General features: G+C 44.1%; 1 protein-coding gene across 1 annotated transcript in view; it reads right to left on the bottom strand.

The window, feature by feature from the left end:
- GRB10 (growth factor receptor bound protein 10) overlaps nt 1-15,450 on the bottom strand; it is a 582,611-nt gene extending 567,161 nt beyond the window's left edge. Inside the window, exon 1 of the mRNA XM_086964958.1 lies at nt 15,136-15,450. The gene's annotated coding sequence lies outside the window, so the exon portion shown is untranslated. The remainder of the gene's footprint in view (nt 1-15,135) is intronic.
- Between the last annotated feature and the right edge of the window lie 975 nt (nt 15,451-16,425).

The following is a 16,425-nucleotide window of genomic DNA, read 5'->3' as shown; positions in this document are numbered from 1 at the left end:
TTTTGCAATTGCAGCCTTTTTCCCATTTGAGTTTGCGACTATCCTGTACTGTTGTGTTGTGTTCCTTGCAGATGGGAGGGCGGTTCTGTATGGGCCCGGGGTTCTAAATGTGAATGCTTTACTAATAGTGACTGGCCTTGTCATGTGCCCGCTACCATGCCGTGATTGGGGTCATTAATAACGCTATGGCTTCCCGTGTGGGCTGAACAGGGATTGGAACTGCTTTTGAATATGCTGTGAGCACATCGTGAAATGACTTCTTCCATCTCTTCTATTGTTGCAATTTATTACAGCACTGTTGCTTTCGGAGTAGGAGGTTTTCAGTGTGGGACGCAGTGGATGGCCGAGGGTCCCGGGTGTTCTGATGCCAAGTTGGCTCCTCCCCACCTTCTTCTTTTGGGAGTGGTAGATTAGCTTGTCCTTTTCTCCCTCCCTATATTCAAGAGTGACAATTTTCTTTCTTTTTGTCTCCTTTTTCCTTCTTTCTGCATTTTCTTGCTGTCCCTCCTCCTTTCTTCCGACTTTTCTTCTTCCTAAATTTCGGGTTTATAGGGCGACAGGCACGCTGCTAGGGGGGGGGGGGTAGGCCATAGCCTCTGCATGTGTGTAGGGTGGGGGGTTATATTTCATTTTTGTTAGTTTCTATGGGACCTGTTTTGTTTCCTCTATGATTTTAGCTTTCTTGCCCATGTTTGGGAGTGCTGGGTGTAGGGTGGCAGTGGTAATGTGACTGGGTCTTAGGTGCTACTCTGTAGCATAGCTATTGTGTAACCATCCTGCCTGGCGGGGACTTGATTATCGATATACGAATTGCTTGATACAGTTGCCAACGTCATGTCCCACCTGCATGGACCTTGTTCTTAATTTTTATTTTATCAGTACGGAACACTACGGCCTGACTTCGGTAGTTGCATAACAAAAAACTTTAAAATTTAACCTTCATTCATCCTGTGACACGGTGCTGCGACATCCTCCAGTTTTTCTTCCTTTAAATGTTTGCGGTTCTGCTGCAGTACTGGGTCGCCATAACGTACGCTGTTGTGCTAACGGATTGTTCGTGGCCGGCCGGTTGGTTGTAGGCCCGTATTTGTTGTTTTTCCTCATGCACAATAAAGGTTTTCAAAAAAATTAAAAAAAAAAAATGTTTTATGGAAGGAAGAAGTCCCAGAAAAATGGAGGGGTTCAATTTTGGCTCCGATTTACAAAGCTGGTCAAGTCTCGGATCCTGATAACTATAGACCTATAGCTTTAATGGACTGCGAAGCAAAATTTTTCGCTAAGTGTCTAACAGAGTTTACGGCTTGGGTTGCTGCCAGTAATTTACTCCGAAAAAAAATCAACGATTAGTAATATTCAAATGCTAGTTCTTTTAATGGAAATGTCCAGAAGCCGTAAAATGAACCGTCACTTATGTTTTATTGATTTTAGCTCAGCTTTTGACAGTGCATAGAAATATTCTTTGTAACAAATTAACGAAAATGGGAATCACAGAGTTTGTTGAGAGCGATACAATTGCTATATACTAATACTTGGACGAAAGTAAGGTTGGGCCAAGGCACAGTTTTGTCAAAATAAATGGTGATAAGGGACAGTCTGAAGCAGGGGTGTGTTTTGGCCCCAACCTTTTTAACTTTAATTTAGCTGGGATTTCGACAAGGCTTAGTGAAATTAATTCTCAATCCGACTGTTGCAGGTTTTAATGTTTCACATTTACTTTATACAGACGATCTGGTTTTAATAAGCTATACCAAGGTGGGTCTGCAGAGATTAATTAATAAAAGTGCACAGTACGCCTCCACTCATGGCCTAAAGATCAACTTAAAAAAGACAAAAACAATGCTGGTGACTAGAGGATTGGTAGTATGACCAAAATTGAGAATGGAAGGTACTGTATTAGAATCGTTCACTGTATATAGATATCTGGGTGTTACAATAGATAGGGGCATGGGTAAAAACAAGTGCGCTGCACTACAGAGAGAAACAACTCATTAATTGCTGCATTTTCCTTACTTCAGAATAACTTAAAAAGGGGTTCCCCTTCACCAACTATTACAATGCATGCACAGTTATTGCTTCGTATGGTATGCTAAAACCCCAAAGATATTTAGGAGACTCAAATATCCAAAGGGTAAAGCTGAAGATTATGAATCTCCGATTTGGAAATAGCCAATTTCTTGGAGGCGCCCCTACATGGATATTGATGAGTAGAGAGAGGGTGTGTCGCCTCGGTTATGACAAGAGGGAAGACATTTGTCATATTATCTGTAGCTGCCCAGCACTAATAGAGGAACGTAGGAGGATGCAAAGGTCTGACTTTAATAGTCAAATTATACAAACATGCCGACAAGCAGTCACAGCCAGTTTACAAGGAGAAAGCTTGAAATTTACGGGTAGACTTTTGAAGTTTATAGAAATAGTGGAGAAGAAATTGCTTAACTGTGGTCACTGAGGATGGTTTTATTTATACTTTGTTTTATACATTGATGAAGTTTTTTTATTATGTGGTCTTTATGTATGAAATGTAAGAAGAATTGTATAATGTTTTAATTGTAAGTTTAGTAACTGAACAATAAATTTCTCATTCATGAAAGACTAATGGAATTTGCAAGTTATGGTTAGCACCACAGCATAATTTGCACAGCAGACAGACCATAATACAAACCAAACGCAAAGCTCATTACTTTCCCTCAATGAAACAGATGCAATTAAAAAGGATCTTACAGATCACATTAATACTTTGACAATTTGAATGTAGTACAATTTCTTAGTTTTCAGTAGCTTCTGTTTAATTACAAGTTTTATTGATATAAATATAGGGAAGTCATAAGTACTGCATGAACAATGGATAGGGGTCCTTACTTGCAAATTTCAGATGCTTTTTGGTTTTAATTCAAGAACCTGCTTTACATTTCCCAGTGAATCATGTTTTAATGCCTAAAAATTCCTATTGGGCATAGCTGCGGTAGGCCGCAATACTTGGCCTTAGCTAGACCTGGTGTACAATCCTGCTTAGTAGGCCAACACCCTCTGCATACAGACTTCCTAGTTATGCGCAGAAGAGGGTGGTCATACGGCCCCAAGGTACTGCAAAGTTTGCAGTAGGGACCAGAATGATGCCAGACATTGCTCTGAAGCTGCCATGTTTGGCCCGCATGTGGTAGTTGGCCAAGCACAGTTTTAGTGTACTGAAAAAAGGTTGATTCAAAGAAAGTAATGGGTGCGATATTCCTGCCACATATTTGTTTAGTTTATTGCAAGGGGTTCTTTTGGACACCTACCCACTTGGACCCATAATATCCTTTTTATTTTACCCCCAATACTGTGCTGGGAAACTACGGTCCCAAAAAAAAAAAAAAAAAAAAGTGACAGCCAGTCAAGAAGCGCACAACAGAGATGAATATCTACCATGGACATTCACTGTAATCAGTGTCGCAGCACAGCGGAGTAGTATTCAGCTACTCAGCTGGGAACCCGATGATGAAGCAGGACACCAACTAGGTTGGTGTGTGTGAGGGTTCTTCTAACAAACCCCTGTGGTGCCGGACATTCTGCTAGACCGATCCATCCAACTTGTTTTTGAAAACATTAACCCAAGGAGAAGGATGCCCACCACCAGTCCTAGCACTCTTGTTTTTTTACGCTATCTACCATGGACAACAAAAGAACATGACTGCTTGGCACATATGTATATAGATCACATACTTTTTTTTTAATTGGAGTCAGCAAATTAACAATCCAGATACAACTAAAATCTAACTTCTTTAAGCACCAATGGAACATTTTAGCATCAAATTTCTCAAATACTAACAATAGATTTACAACACCACAGAAAGGCACTTCTGAGTCAAGTTCCATTTTCATGTCAAGTGTGTCAGTGTTCTGTTAATCCACTGGTTTCAGTATTATGGATTCAAGAATTCCATGAAGTTAATATGAAATGTTCCTTTGCAGTCATACGCTCATGTGAGCTCTTAAAAATCAAGAAAGGAGAAACACACACACACATCCCCCTTCCAAAGAGTGAATGGGAGGGTAAGAAGTGACCGTACAAGGATTCACCATTAACACACCTGCTCATGGAAGAAGAACACAGACTTAATGGTGACATTTTAATTCTGAAAAGAAGGGGGGAACAACTTTCACACAATGATAGTAAACAGAAATTGCAGCAAAGAGATAGACAAACTATGTCCAGGGACCACAAGGTGGGGGGCACATTAATTTATGTATTTGCACTGCCTTCTACGATAGTGGACTCAATATATAATGTACTATTCAACACCTTTTTGATTCGGTTACATTGCACTCCCAGAATTCTGTATTTGATTGCTAGTCATTTAGCTCATGACCTCCTTAAGAACATTTGCAAAGTCTATTCCTTGAACTATCGTAGGGATATAAAATGTTGGTATTCCCTAGCGAACCCAAGAAAGACTGTAGATCGGTAATACGGAGAACACAATATTGAATGGTCATAAAATCATGACCAGAATATCAAGAGGCAATCGAAAGAGAAGTCAGCACAGATGTCCCTATACTAAATCCATGTAAACATACCTTGTGAATAAATACTCTTCGAGGTATGTAGATGCCGAGTTAATAGAAAATCCACTTACCTCCTCTATATCTGGTTTCTCAATAGTCTGGTTGTGATATTGCTACCATTCCCTATTGTGTGCTCACTACTCACTAGTGCAATTGGCAAGATCAAATGTGTAACCACAAGAGAAACCAGCACTGGATACCTCATATATAATGTATTATGACTATAGTGAAATATGAAACAAGGTGATATTACGGATCCTCCAAGTCCAGTAATCGTAATGCCTGAAACAAGTAAATTTAAATGTGAGACATATGGTGTAAATAAAAAAAACTATTTCTAAAGCACAAAGGGGTAATCCAGACCATGTCCTTATTAACTGCGCTTATGCAGCCTAGAACGAATGAGTTAAATCAATACATAAAGGGCATCAGGTCAAACTTGAATATTATCAGAATACTTTGTTGAGAAAGTCAACTTTTGTGGGTATGACTAAACAACTTCTCTTCACAAACAAAAAAAAATAACTTTGCATGAAACAATTGACAGTGGCACATTGATCAATAGACAGTACGCATTTTGAACAGAGTGAGAACAGCATCTGCATAACATCCCTATAAAAACACAAATCGCACAAAATTATTTTGGCAGCAATTAGAACAGCCAGGATAGAGAAACGGTCATTCCTAATGGACAGTATTCGAGAGGTAAAGCACAGAATCAAGTCTGAAATCATTTTTTTTTTTTTTTTTTTTTTTAAACGTCAAGCAATAGATTCTGCAGAGCCGATTACAACAGTGTTTTGCTATGTAGCTCCATTGTAAGGAATTACTCAATTTGAGGGAACTCAACTGAATTAGAGTACCTCCAGAATTCACCCTTAAGACCTATATGTTAAACAGACCTTCGCGGCAGGTACATAAGCCATGAACATATTACCGACTACACAGTACAAATTTTACCAAGATCGAGTGATCTTCCACCATGATGTCAGGACCACTTTAAAAGTAACATATGTAACCTTGGCAGGATGAAATATTTCAGTTGCAAGCCCAACTTACTTTCGGTTGAATTCTTGGAGGTAAATGATACTTTGTGAACACACTGACCTCAAAGGGTCACATCAGTTCTTTGGCAGCTAGGGCTGGTTTTGACCAAGTCCTAACCAACTGGCAACATTTAGATATTACATTTCCAGCTTGCACAACCACTGTGGTTTGACCACCAAAAGCAGCAGACCTGTCTGTTAAAGTCAACAATAAAAAGCGGTTGATTGGGGAATGGCGGGGGGAGTGGAGGAAGATCCCATTCTGATTTGAGATAGATTATATATACACACACACATACATAATTCACCAAAAGTCACAGCTTCTATCAGCGCACTCCCAGCAGGCTGCACCATTTGCAGGACCTACTATAGGTCATACTTTGGTTCTAAGTGGTACTACCTATCCCAATATGCACAGCGAGCACTATGCGTGGCCCACTAAGGGCGTGGCATGTAATGAAGTGTTTAAAACGGAACTGCCTGCGGGAGTCAAATATGCAAACGATCTTTGAGAAAGAGTTTTAAAGCCTTGAAATGCGTCTGAAGTTACTGTTCTGGGGAGCAGCAACGAGAGTCTCTCGAGTGTAAACCAGATGGTGCAGTCTGCTGGGAGTGCGCCCCCAGAAGCTGGGACGTTTGGTAAATAATATATATTATACATATATGATTCCAATGAGGTTTAGGTCTCTGCATCAATTGTGGCAGCTTTAGGAGGAGTAACTTGAGAAGCATTACAAGCAAGAAAGGTCAAAATCAATTTTGAAATTAGTCTATTTGAAGGAGTAATTTTACAAAAAGCAACAACAACAAAAACACAAACACAAGGAATGTTTTCGCAGGGACTGATCATGCATACGTTTGCACCTGGTAGCCACTGGGTACAATAAACGTTATGTACTTGGATACCTGCATACCATCAGCATGGGGGGGATTCCATTACAAAAGCTTATGGCCCGCTGAGGGGGGGGGGGGGGGGGGGTGTATGAACCATAAGGGTGATGCTGGAGGACCTTGGCCAGATACAAAATATCCTACAATGGAAGGGCTGCAGCGCCAGACAGTCTAGCCTTGGACACCTTTCGACCAATACAGACATGCGGGATTCTCTACAACCTCCCCATATGAAAGTACTTAGAAGGGTCAAACGTATAACAGAAACCCTGCCCTTAGTGACAATTGTGCAGATCAATAGTTAGCACTTTTCTGATATTTTAAGACTGATAACTGCAATGAACCTACGTGTACCTGGCACTAACTGCTGGATTGCTCTGACAAAGGCTGTTCTAGGAAGCATCCATCATAATTTAAGGGCTGGGCTACTGAATGCAATTACAATGCTGTAGGGTAAAGCAGCTTTCTATTAAGAGCACTGTATGGTTGGCCTCTATACAAGCCCCGAATGTGTTTGTTTTTTCAACCCAACAAAAAAACACAAACAAAAAAACAAAAAACACAGTTGGGTCAGTAAAGGCCAGTGATGCAATTCCTTTGGTCTGGCACAAGAATTGGAATCCACTGAAAAGGGCTGTGCTATGGTCGACCTTGCCTGCCTCAGGAAATTTGTCCATTAATGATCGAGTTGGTTAAAATTCTTTTAGTAGCAAGGCAGTTTCTATCTAGAGTTATAGGACTGAAGCAACAAGTAAATCCTTAAACGTTATGTATTAAATTGCCACACCCATCTTTCTAGTGTTGCTTGATGTGCAACATTAGTGGGTCTGATGCGTGTAGTCTACAAATGTTAAAGCACATCTGCATAACTACATGCTGGTACCGTAGTAACAAATTCAACAGAGGACTCACGAACCAACTAAGACCAACAAACCTGGGCAAATAAAGTGCAAGCAAGACCTCTGAAACCCTCAAAAAGCAAAGCAAAAAAAAATAATAATAATAATAATCTAGGGAGGAGTAAATCAAAGTGTCTTTTTTCCTAAAGTCAAGGGAGAATTCTGAAGGTGTATGAAGTAAGATCGGCGGTACAAAACGGGGTGGTGATGGTGATGGACGGAGCATCTGAACCAATTAAACTCACACCAAGTCAAGAGATCTGGGTTTAGTCCATCACCGTTCTTTAGACCACTCTGCCACCCCAGTTCAGACATGGCCATATGCAAATCAGTCCGACCCTGTGCCTCATGGGAACAGTCCTGCCCGAACTGCCAAGCCATGCCTTCCCTGGACCGGAAACAAGCTTCCTAGGACCGGTTTCTGGCATTACAGCAGTCTTCAGCCAGGCTTGCTTGAATCCAGTGGCAAAGTGAGCAAGGGACTCCCGTCTGAGCATACCCTGCCAACTTATGGGGAACAAAGTGGTACAAAACGGGGGTGGAATGCTCAGACGGGAGTCCCTTGCTCACTTTGCCACTGGATTCAAGCAAGCCTGGCTGAAGACTGCTGTAATGCCAGAAACCGGTCCTAGGAAGCTGGTTCCCTACATGCAGAGCCCTGTGCAGCAATGGGTTTACCACAGAGTTTTACCAGGCCTACTCCCAAAGCTTACAAACTTCGCCAAGTGTCTAATGAGTCACTTGACAGAGGCATGCTACGCCCCGCCCCCCCCCCCCCTTTACAGAGAGGCTATGCTCATCATACTTCTAAAGCCAGGAAACCGGGTGAGCACCAATTTGTACCGCTCAATATAACACAAAACGTCAACAAGAAGATCCTCGCGATGACCTTGGCTAACATTACTTCTACTGCCAGACTTCAATATTCTGGACCAGGAGGTGTTCTGACGACACAGGCTGCAAGGTAAACACTGGTTTTGCTGTACAATAAAGAATCTAGAACCAAAAGATTAACTCTACTGAAAATTAGGTTTAGAAATTAACTGAAAGAGGAGAGGCTGAACTGCCTTTTTCAAACTGCACACGTGCAGTGACAGACAAAAGGCTTGCAATCTTATATGTATATATACATATTACTCTTGAAACAGCAAAATATTGCACACTGAGAAATGCAGGACTCCGTATTCGTAGAAATTCACCGCTTTGTTTCTTCACAACGCGTTTCACCTCTGTAGAAGCTTGATCACGTGAATACAACAACCAATGTCAGGAACATAAATCGGCAGTCAATCATGAACATGAACACGGGACTAAATGCAAGAGTATGGCAGACATTCGAAAGGTGTAAACCTGGGTATATTCATATAACGCACACAAGCATTGGGTTATAACAACGTAATACAAATAAAGTTAAATACAATTTGATGTTGCAATGCAACGCAACATATATACATACACACACCAAGATAAATGCAGACATGGTCGAGCAAATCTTGACCAGTACAAACATCATGGTCCATGTACCATAACACTCGAATGAGTACATATGATGCGGGTGGCTATTTTAATTTTTCCGTTCTAATATGCCGGATGGTCATGCTACAATGATGCATGCACGATAAAGAAAGTCAAAGCCCCAGCAGCACTTTCCAGTTAATAGGCATGTGGGGGAAAAGAAAAAAAAAACTGGGTAAGGAGCGGTGGGGAGGAGAATGCAGAGATGTAATTCCACTTCTGTACAAATAGTTATTTTTAATCCTAACCCTATGGCCTTCTAGAAAGATTTGCCTAAGGGGTAAATATTATTAATGTGTTATCCTTGTGATGACTTACTTTAAAAGTGACTGTAGTTTTTAACACCAAGACTATGAAGAGTTAGGTGGGGGGGGGGGGGGGGGGGGGGAGACTTGCACGTTGGGTAAATAACTATTACAGAAGTTTTGGTAAATGATGCGTGTTAAACAACCTTGATTATGAGTTTTTGCCATGTTTCACAGAATCATTATTTACGGCATGTGTTAAAATACAAAAATGTGTTATGCAGCGCAAGTGGTAAATACAACACTCTATAAGTACCGTACCACATGCACAAAACATCAAGTATCTGTGTTCCCGCATTGGAAGTACCTGGAGTGAGCAAATGAATACCTAGAGAACAGAAAGAGTAACACACAAGAAACTTGGGACAACCCGAAAGTACACTAACAATTCCCTGAAACAAGACGCAAGGAATCCACAGCTATCCTCTGATATCACTCCATCATCACAAGTAGAAACCAGTCGGACTCTCCCATCATGGACCCAGGCAGAGAAAGGAAGAACAAGTTTATGGATCCGGGCCTCGATAACCTGGCCAAGGAGGTGGTAAGACACAATGCTCATCTAATGTGCCATCTCATGCTGAAGATCTCAAAGAACAAACAAAAACATGTCTGTAGAAGGATATAAAAGGGACCAAATCAACACCAATATCCAAATGAGGATGAAAAATATTTTTATAAATTCTAAACAGTGAAATTCTAGGTACTTAATTGAGTTGACAAGCACAAGCACTAAAGCATGGCTACTTCAAGTAGTGGGAAGAAAAATGTAGGACTATCCTCACCAGGTCTTCCACTCAAGACATGAAAGAAGGTCTTGTGGTTGGAGGAATCAAAAAGTTAAGAGACATGAGAGTTGTAATCTAAAAACATGTGAATGTTAAAATGTTGACTTGGCTGAGAATCATCATTGTGAAGAGCGATGTAATGTTAAAAATTCACACTGATCCATGTATGTGGTAACATAGGGGGCCAACAACTCTCTAATGGTGGTATTGACTGGAGATTGAACTACAAAAAAAATCATAGTGCATTGTAATCTGATGAAGTGATTGGTCTGCGTTACCACAGTATCACTAATCTTGCTCCTCAAAAAACGAAAGTTAAGAGAGCAAGGACTGTAGGACGGCCGTCCATGTCCCTGAAGTATTTTGTAACCAAAGAGGACAGCCTAATTGAATGGCTGTCTGACACTAGTGTGTGTGGCACCTCAGGTCTGATAAGAAAACCCTCGCACACCAACCTAGTTGGTGTCATGCTTCATCGTCGGGTCCCAGCCAGGTACACAAATGCTGCGACACCGGATTACAGTGGAGCTGGTTGAGGTGTGTGTGTGCGCGCGCGCATGTGTGATGAAGCGGGTGTGAATATAAAAATACCTCCAGGAATCTACCTGTTACTTTATGCCTGGTGATCTGGGGTATATTTAAAAACAGGAGAGTGGGTAATGGGTTACAGATAGTGTAGCTTGTTATTACCCTATGGAGGTGAACATGTTTCAGCCCGCTTAAATAAAAAATACAGCGCTTTCGTCAGGACCTCTCAGAACGAAAGTGAGTGACGTGAGAAAAGTGAGTGGTAAAAATAGCTACCACATGTAAAGCATTTTTAGCACTCATGCGAAGGAGTGCTGCATATGCATGTAGGACTAACAGTTTGTGGGTCCTCACAAATAGTCGCTTACTTTAAGCAGTTTGTAGGCTTGCATATCTGGTCGGGGTGGGAGGGCCTCTTGTTAGTCACATTTTTGTGGAAGTCATATCCGCTGTATCACCTAGATGTGGTCCACAGGAGCCTACAAACCGCTTAAAGTATGCAACTATTTGTGAGGACTCACAAATGGTTAGTCCTCCATGCATATGCATCAATCCTTAGCGCGAGTGCTAAAAAAGCTTCACACGTGGTAGCTATTTTTCCCGATCACTTCTCTCACGTCACTGACTTTTGTTCTGAGAGGTCCTGAAGAAAGCTCCGTATTTTTTAGAGGGCTGAAACATGTTGACCAACATAGGGGAATAACAAGCTACACAATATCTGTAACCCATTACCAACTCTCCTGTTTTTAAATATACCCCAGATCACGAGGAATAAAGTAACCGGTAGATTCCTGGAGGTATTTTTATATTCACACCCACTTCATCTCACACACACACACACACACACACACACCTCAACCAGCTCCACTGTAATCAGGTGTCGCAGCACAGCCGGGTAGCATTCGGCTACCTGGCTGGGACCCGATGATGAAGCATGACACCTACTAGGTTGGTGTGCGAGGGTATTCTTATCAAACCTATGAGGTGCCAGACTCTAATCTTGCTCCTCATGACGACATTGTGGTTTCTCCCAGAGTACCCAACAGTAGTTCATTATGCACAGGTCTGCATCACACAGCATTAGCACATTAATAGTATACTTCATTTAATGGCTGTAGGACACATGTTTCCATCTACGCGAGTCCATCTGGTGTACGCAAGTGCAGTCACATCACCCTAGGATGTCAGGAAATCCTGCTGTACATAGAGGTTTGCTTTGCTGGCATTGGCTGTGTCCAATGAGAACTGTATGGCATCTCATTCTCCCTCAGCGAAGCATATGTCACTTAGATTTTTTTGCCAAAGTGACAGAGAAATACCATGCACCAATCCTACGATCTGCTGTGCGGTTCGTGTTATAAAAAATTCTAGTGCTGCTAGCACTTTCAGGAAGTGGGTGGCAGCCGGTCACTGTTGGGCTCCAGAGTATCCGTAACAATGAAAATAGGTTGTGTGCAGTGCCAATATTGAGCCTGTGAACCCTTTGGATCTCAACTCGACTCATGTTTATGCGTTCCAGTTGAATTACGCCAATACTTGCCATCATCCACTGTTGCTGCCATTTGAAGTCATTACGGCTTCCACTCACATGCTACATGGTTTGTTGTAGCAGAACACGGGTCTGCCGTAGCAGGATATAGCGGCCTAGCAGACCCAAAGCTGCTGTGGTGTACTGGAGAATGGAAGTGTGCCCTGCTGCAATCAACGTGTAAGAGCTTCACCTGTCCATGGCTATGAGACCCCCCCCCCCCCCCCCCACCCCCACCCCCGGTCAAACAGTGCATGTATAGTTTTTGCATTACTGTGTTGCCCTTCGTTTTTTTGTAGTGTGTTTTACAATTTCAGGTATGCATGCATTCTCAGCAATGCCCTCCAGTCACACCGCTCACCTACCAAAATCACACACACGGTACAATCAGTAAAACTGCACCTGACATATAGACTAGCCATAAAACTGTATGCATAACATCAGAATATATTCTCTGGTTGAAACCTTGTAACTGTGTAATGTCAATTCTGGACTGAGCAAACTGAACAAGCTATGCAGGCTGCGCACTTAGAGTCTAATAACATTGTATCCACCCGTTGCATTCAGTCACTGAAAGCTGCATTTATCACCAACAACTTCTGGCTGCCACAAGCCTGGCTGCTTTGGTGCGAGTTCATCAAAAGGGGAGCAAACCTTTTGTATTCGGATATCTGGAACAGTCCAGTTTTGTGAAGGGCTCGTCAGAGAAGAAAGCCCAGTTCAGTGAGGCAAGTTGCACAGGCCCCCTTAACTAAATTAAGCCAACCATGACTTTGAAGATGCTCCACTCAAAAGAAATCCTGCCTACACCACGTAGCCTCGACGTGCAGCTATGCATTACCGTGTTCACATGGTAGAAGAAAGGTGAAACAACTGCATGGTGCAATAAAACTCCTCTCGGGCGTTCGAGGTCCTGGAGCAAGGCTGAACGTGGTGAGGTCATCCCGACAACGCCTCCCTCCTCCCCCTTTCTAAGGGGAGGGAGGGGGGAGCGAGGCGCCTGGTCAGCCTTAGTCACTGGCCCTTTGACGTACACACAGGCACATGCTTCCAACCCGCGGAAGCACAACACAGAGCAGGTAAATCCGTCTTCCCAGATGCCGAATCAGCGTTTACCAGACCATACGGTTTACTGGGGCCGCTGAAACTCACCCTTCAGGACCCGGTGCAGCCTGCCACCGGAACACCCCGAGGGGAAACACCCAGCTTCCAAGCCCTGCAGAGACTGACACCAGCCCCCCGTCCCTCTATTAAAAAAAAAACATTTAATAGAGTAATATCACGAGGCCACTGCGTTAGACGGGAGGGGGCTCGTCCCAGCAATGAAGCAATAATTGTTTACACACCCTCCGAGTGTGCAGGGCTGGGCAGCACACGAAGTTTTTGTATCTGTCTGCAAACCCCACCTCCACAACCATTTCGCAACGTACTTATGGGGGGAGGGGTGGAGAGGAAATAGTACAGCCGCGAGTCGTGGCTACTGTGGTCAACAAACAAGCGGAAAGCACATGCACCTTTCCTGTACAGGTCACTCAAGCTTGTGTGTGGCGGCAGTGGCGCATGGTTTCAGTTCCTCCCTCAGGCACCGAGACAAATATTACGCGGAAAATAAACAGATGTTGGTTATCAAGCCAAATAAAAGTAGACCGTTCAAAATAAACGTTTCCATCTAAACAGCATAAAAAAATAAAATAACAGGGACCCAGCTGCGTTTTTTAAATGTCCCTGCGACATAATTCTAGAGCAAGTTAATAAGTGAATTGTTTCGGGAATTGGAAAGGTCTCCCCTCCAAAAATACCTTTCAGCCCTAAGTGGCCAACGGCATTTGCAAATCGGTGTCACTTTTTTTTTTTATATAAATAAAATAGAAAACGCAGAGGAGCGCCGCGCCCGAGACTTGTCTTGAGCCGGCCGCCTTCACGTGTGGACAACAAGCTGTGAACTTGGCTAATCCGGGCAGGCCAGCCCCGTCCCTCGGCTGCACGGCCAGGCCTGCGTGCCCTGGAGGAGGGCGGAGACAAGCGCTTTCAAGGAGCGAGGCGAAGCAGAGACAAGCTGCCGTGCGAGGAGGCAGGCTGGGCTGCAGCCGCGGCCATGCCCATGGTGCCTTCGAGACTCTAGGCCGGCTGCCACACGGGGCATGTGCGGGCCTTGGAGGGGCGGGCGCGAGCACAGACGAGCGCTCGCTGCTCCGCAGACGACTGACAAGTTCATAACCTGTGCAGTCTCCAGCCCAGAGCGTTGCTGGAGGAGGGGAGAGGGCAGAGTCAGGATGTTACTCGCTGACGCCTCACCAAGTTCTCAAGAAAGCAGCAGTAAGAGGGAGGGCATTGGGGCGCTAGAAATCCGCGAATGCATGGCAGTGGGTTCGGGGTCCACGCGGGAGGGAATGTACAGCACCCCGGGAAAGCATAGCGTAAAGGTGTGGCTCACATCAGAGGTCATGCCATCACCACATGAAGAGCACCGTATGAAGAGCATGGCACTGAAAACCGAGGAAGACACGGTATTTGGCGGGTGGCTCTGTCCACGCTGTGCGGAGGGGGCAACACAGACTGCTGTCAGAGTTGGCTGTGCTTATTTGGCCATTCTCTCACACCATACCAAAAACAAATATACATAGTATAACACATACACAACTTTCACAATAGTCACTAATGCAAGGAGGGCATAGGGGCCTTAAACATTTTTTTTTTAAACACAGAATCAATGGATCCACTAAATCCAAAATAAGGGTGGGGGGTTACTTGGGAGAAGAGCGGGGATGAGAAACGCGCATGTACGACTTTTAGCTAGAGAGAATATCGATTAGAAACGGGACAAGCACCCAATACGCGTAATTAATTTAAGATTAAAAGGACCTGAGGAGGCACATGTCAAATAAATAAATCCCCCCCCCCCTCCCCCTCGCCTTACTGGGCTGCCGCAGGATCTGCGACACTTCCACGCACATTCTCTTCATGCCCCAGCCCTGCTAGGTACATGTAGTTGTGTGTGTCTTTTTTTTTGGGGGGGGGGGGGCTTAACACGAGTCAGTCGCTCACCACCCCCAATAGAGTAACATTCAACACCTGGGCTTGCCCGCTTACCTGTCGTTCTGGGCGCAGAATCCACGCCGCGCAGAGGCCGCCTCGTCTTGCAATCCCTACTTCCCAGGACTTTTCTCCCACTCCTTGGGCAGTTCCTCCGAGCAGTAAACACGCCTCCTCTCCCCTCAAGAAAACAAATCAGTTAAAAAAAAATCGGATTAAAACACGGCTTTGCCAGTCTTGAGTACCCCCGCTGCTCCATTCAAAAAAAAAATCAGGACTTTAAAAGCAGTAAAGTAAAATCTAGGAGGCTTGCAGCCCGTCTGCACGCTGCAACGCCTCAGCTGGTCTCTCTCCTTCACAGGCGACTCCGCCTTCCCCAGCTGTAGTAGGGCCTTTTAAACACTCCTCCTCCTCCTTCGAGTCGTGCACGCCCAGCTCGGCCGGGGGCGAGCCGAGACGCGCCCCCGGCTGCCGAGCGCGGCCCCTGGGCTAAAAGGAAGTGGGAAGCCCCCTTTTCTGGGAGAGGAGGTTTTTAGGCTGATGGAGAAGGGGCTCCCCCGTGTCTACTGTGAACTTGAAGCTGGTGCTCCGGAAAGATCTGGGCCCTCCAATCTGTCAAAGGGGGGGTCAATGGCGTAACGCAACCGCCCCCACCCCCACTCCCACTCCCTGCAGAATTTGATGAGGGGTCCCAGAGTCGCCATATCTGACAGGTATTCATTAGCCTTGGAGTGAAATGGGAACCCCTGAAAGGCCGGGGTGTCCCTGAAGGGTCGTGCACCCCCCCCCCCCCAAGCCCCTCACCGCGCAGCAGGGGCCCGCATTTCACCGCTGACTGGGGTCCTTCAGGCATGGGAATGTTGCTCCATTCTGAACTTTGCATTCCCATGCACGTGACTTTCAGGCTACAAGTTTCTATCCTAAGAGGCCCAATTCAGCCTTCCATCCTTCTATTGGCGATACGCGGAGCAGGATAACAATTGGTAGTACTTTAGTATCAGTTCTTTACAACGAAAGCCTCGTTCTGAAGCGATATGAAAACAATACTGCCACTAAACAACATTCTTCGAAAGTGGTTGGAGGCGTTTTTAATATGCGAATAAATAATTCATTTTTTAGAATAAACCGACTCTAATAAGCTAATAATTTTCTGCGGAATGACCCCAAACATGTCTGCGAAGTGAAACAAGCATTGGAAATGCAATAGGTCTCGCATTAGAAAAGTTGGAGCTTTTGGTCTTGTAAATGACAAATATTTTATTTTTTTGTTGGATTTTAAAATAGCTAAATTGATAGCTTTGTCATTTACAATGCCAATAGTTATAACTTTCGCGAATGTGACACCTA

This window comes from Lissotriton vulgaris, chromosome 4_1, assembly GCF_964263255.1.
Source record: "Lissotriton vulgaris chromosome 4_1, aLisVul1.2, whole genome shotgun sequence".
Lineage (NCBI taxonomy): Eukaryota > Metazoa > Chordata > Amphibia > Caudata > Salamandridae > Lissotriton > Lissotriton vulgaris.
The sequence above is the reverse complement of the archived record's forward strand: the minus strand, read 5'-3'. Positions and strand labels throughout refer to the sequence as shown.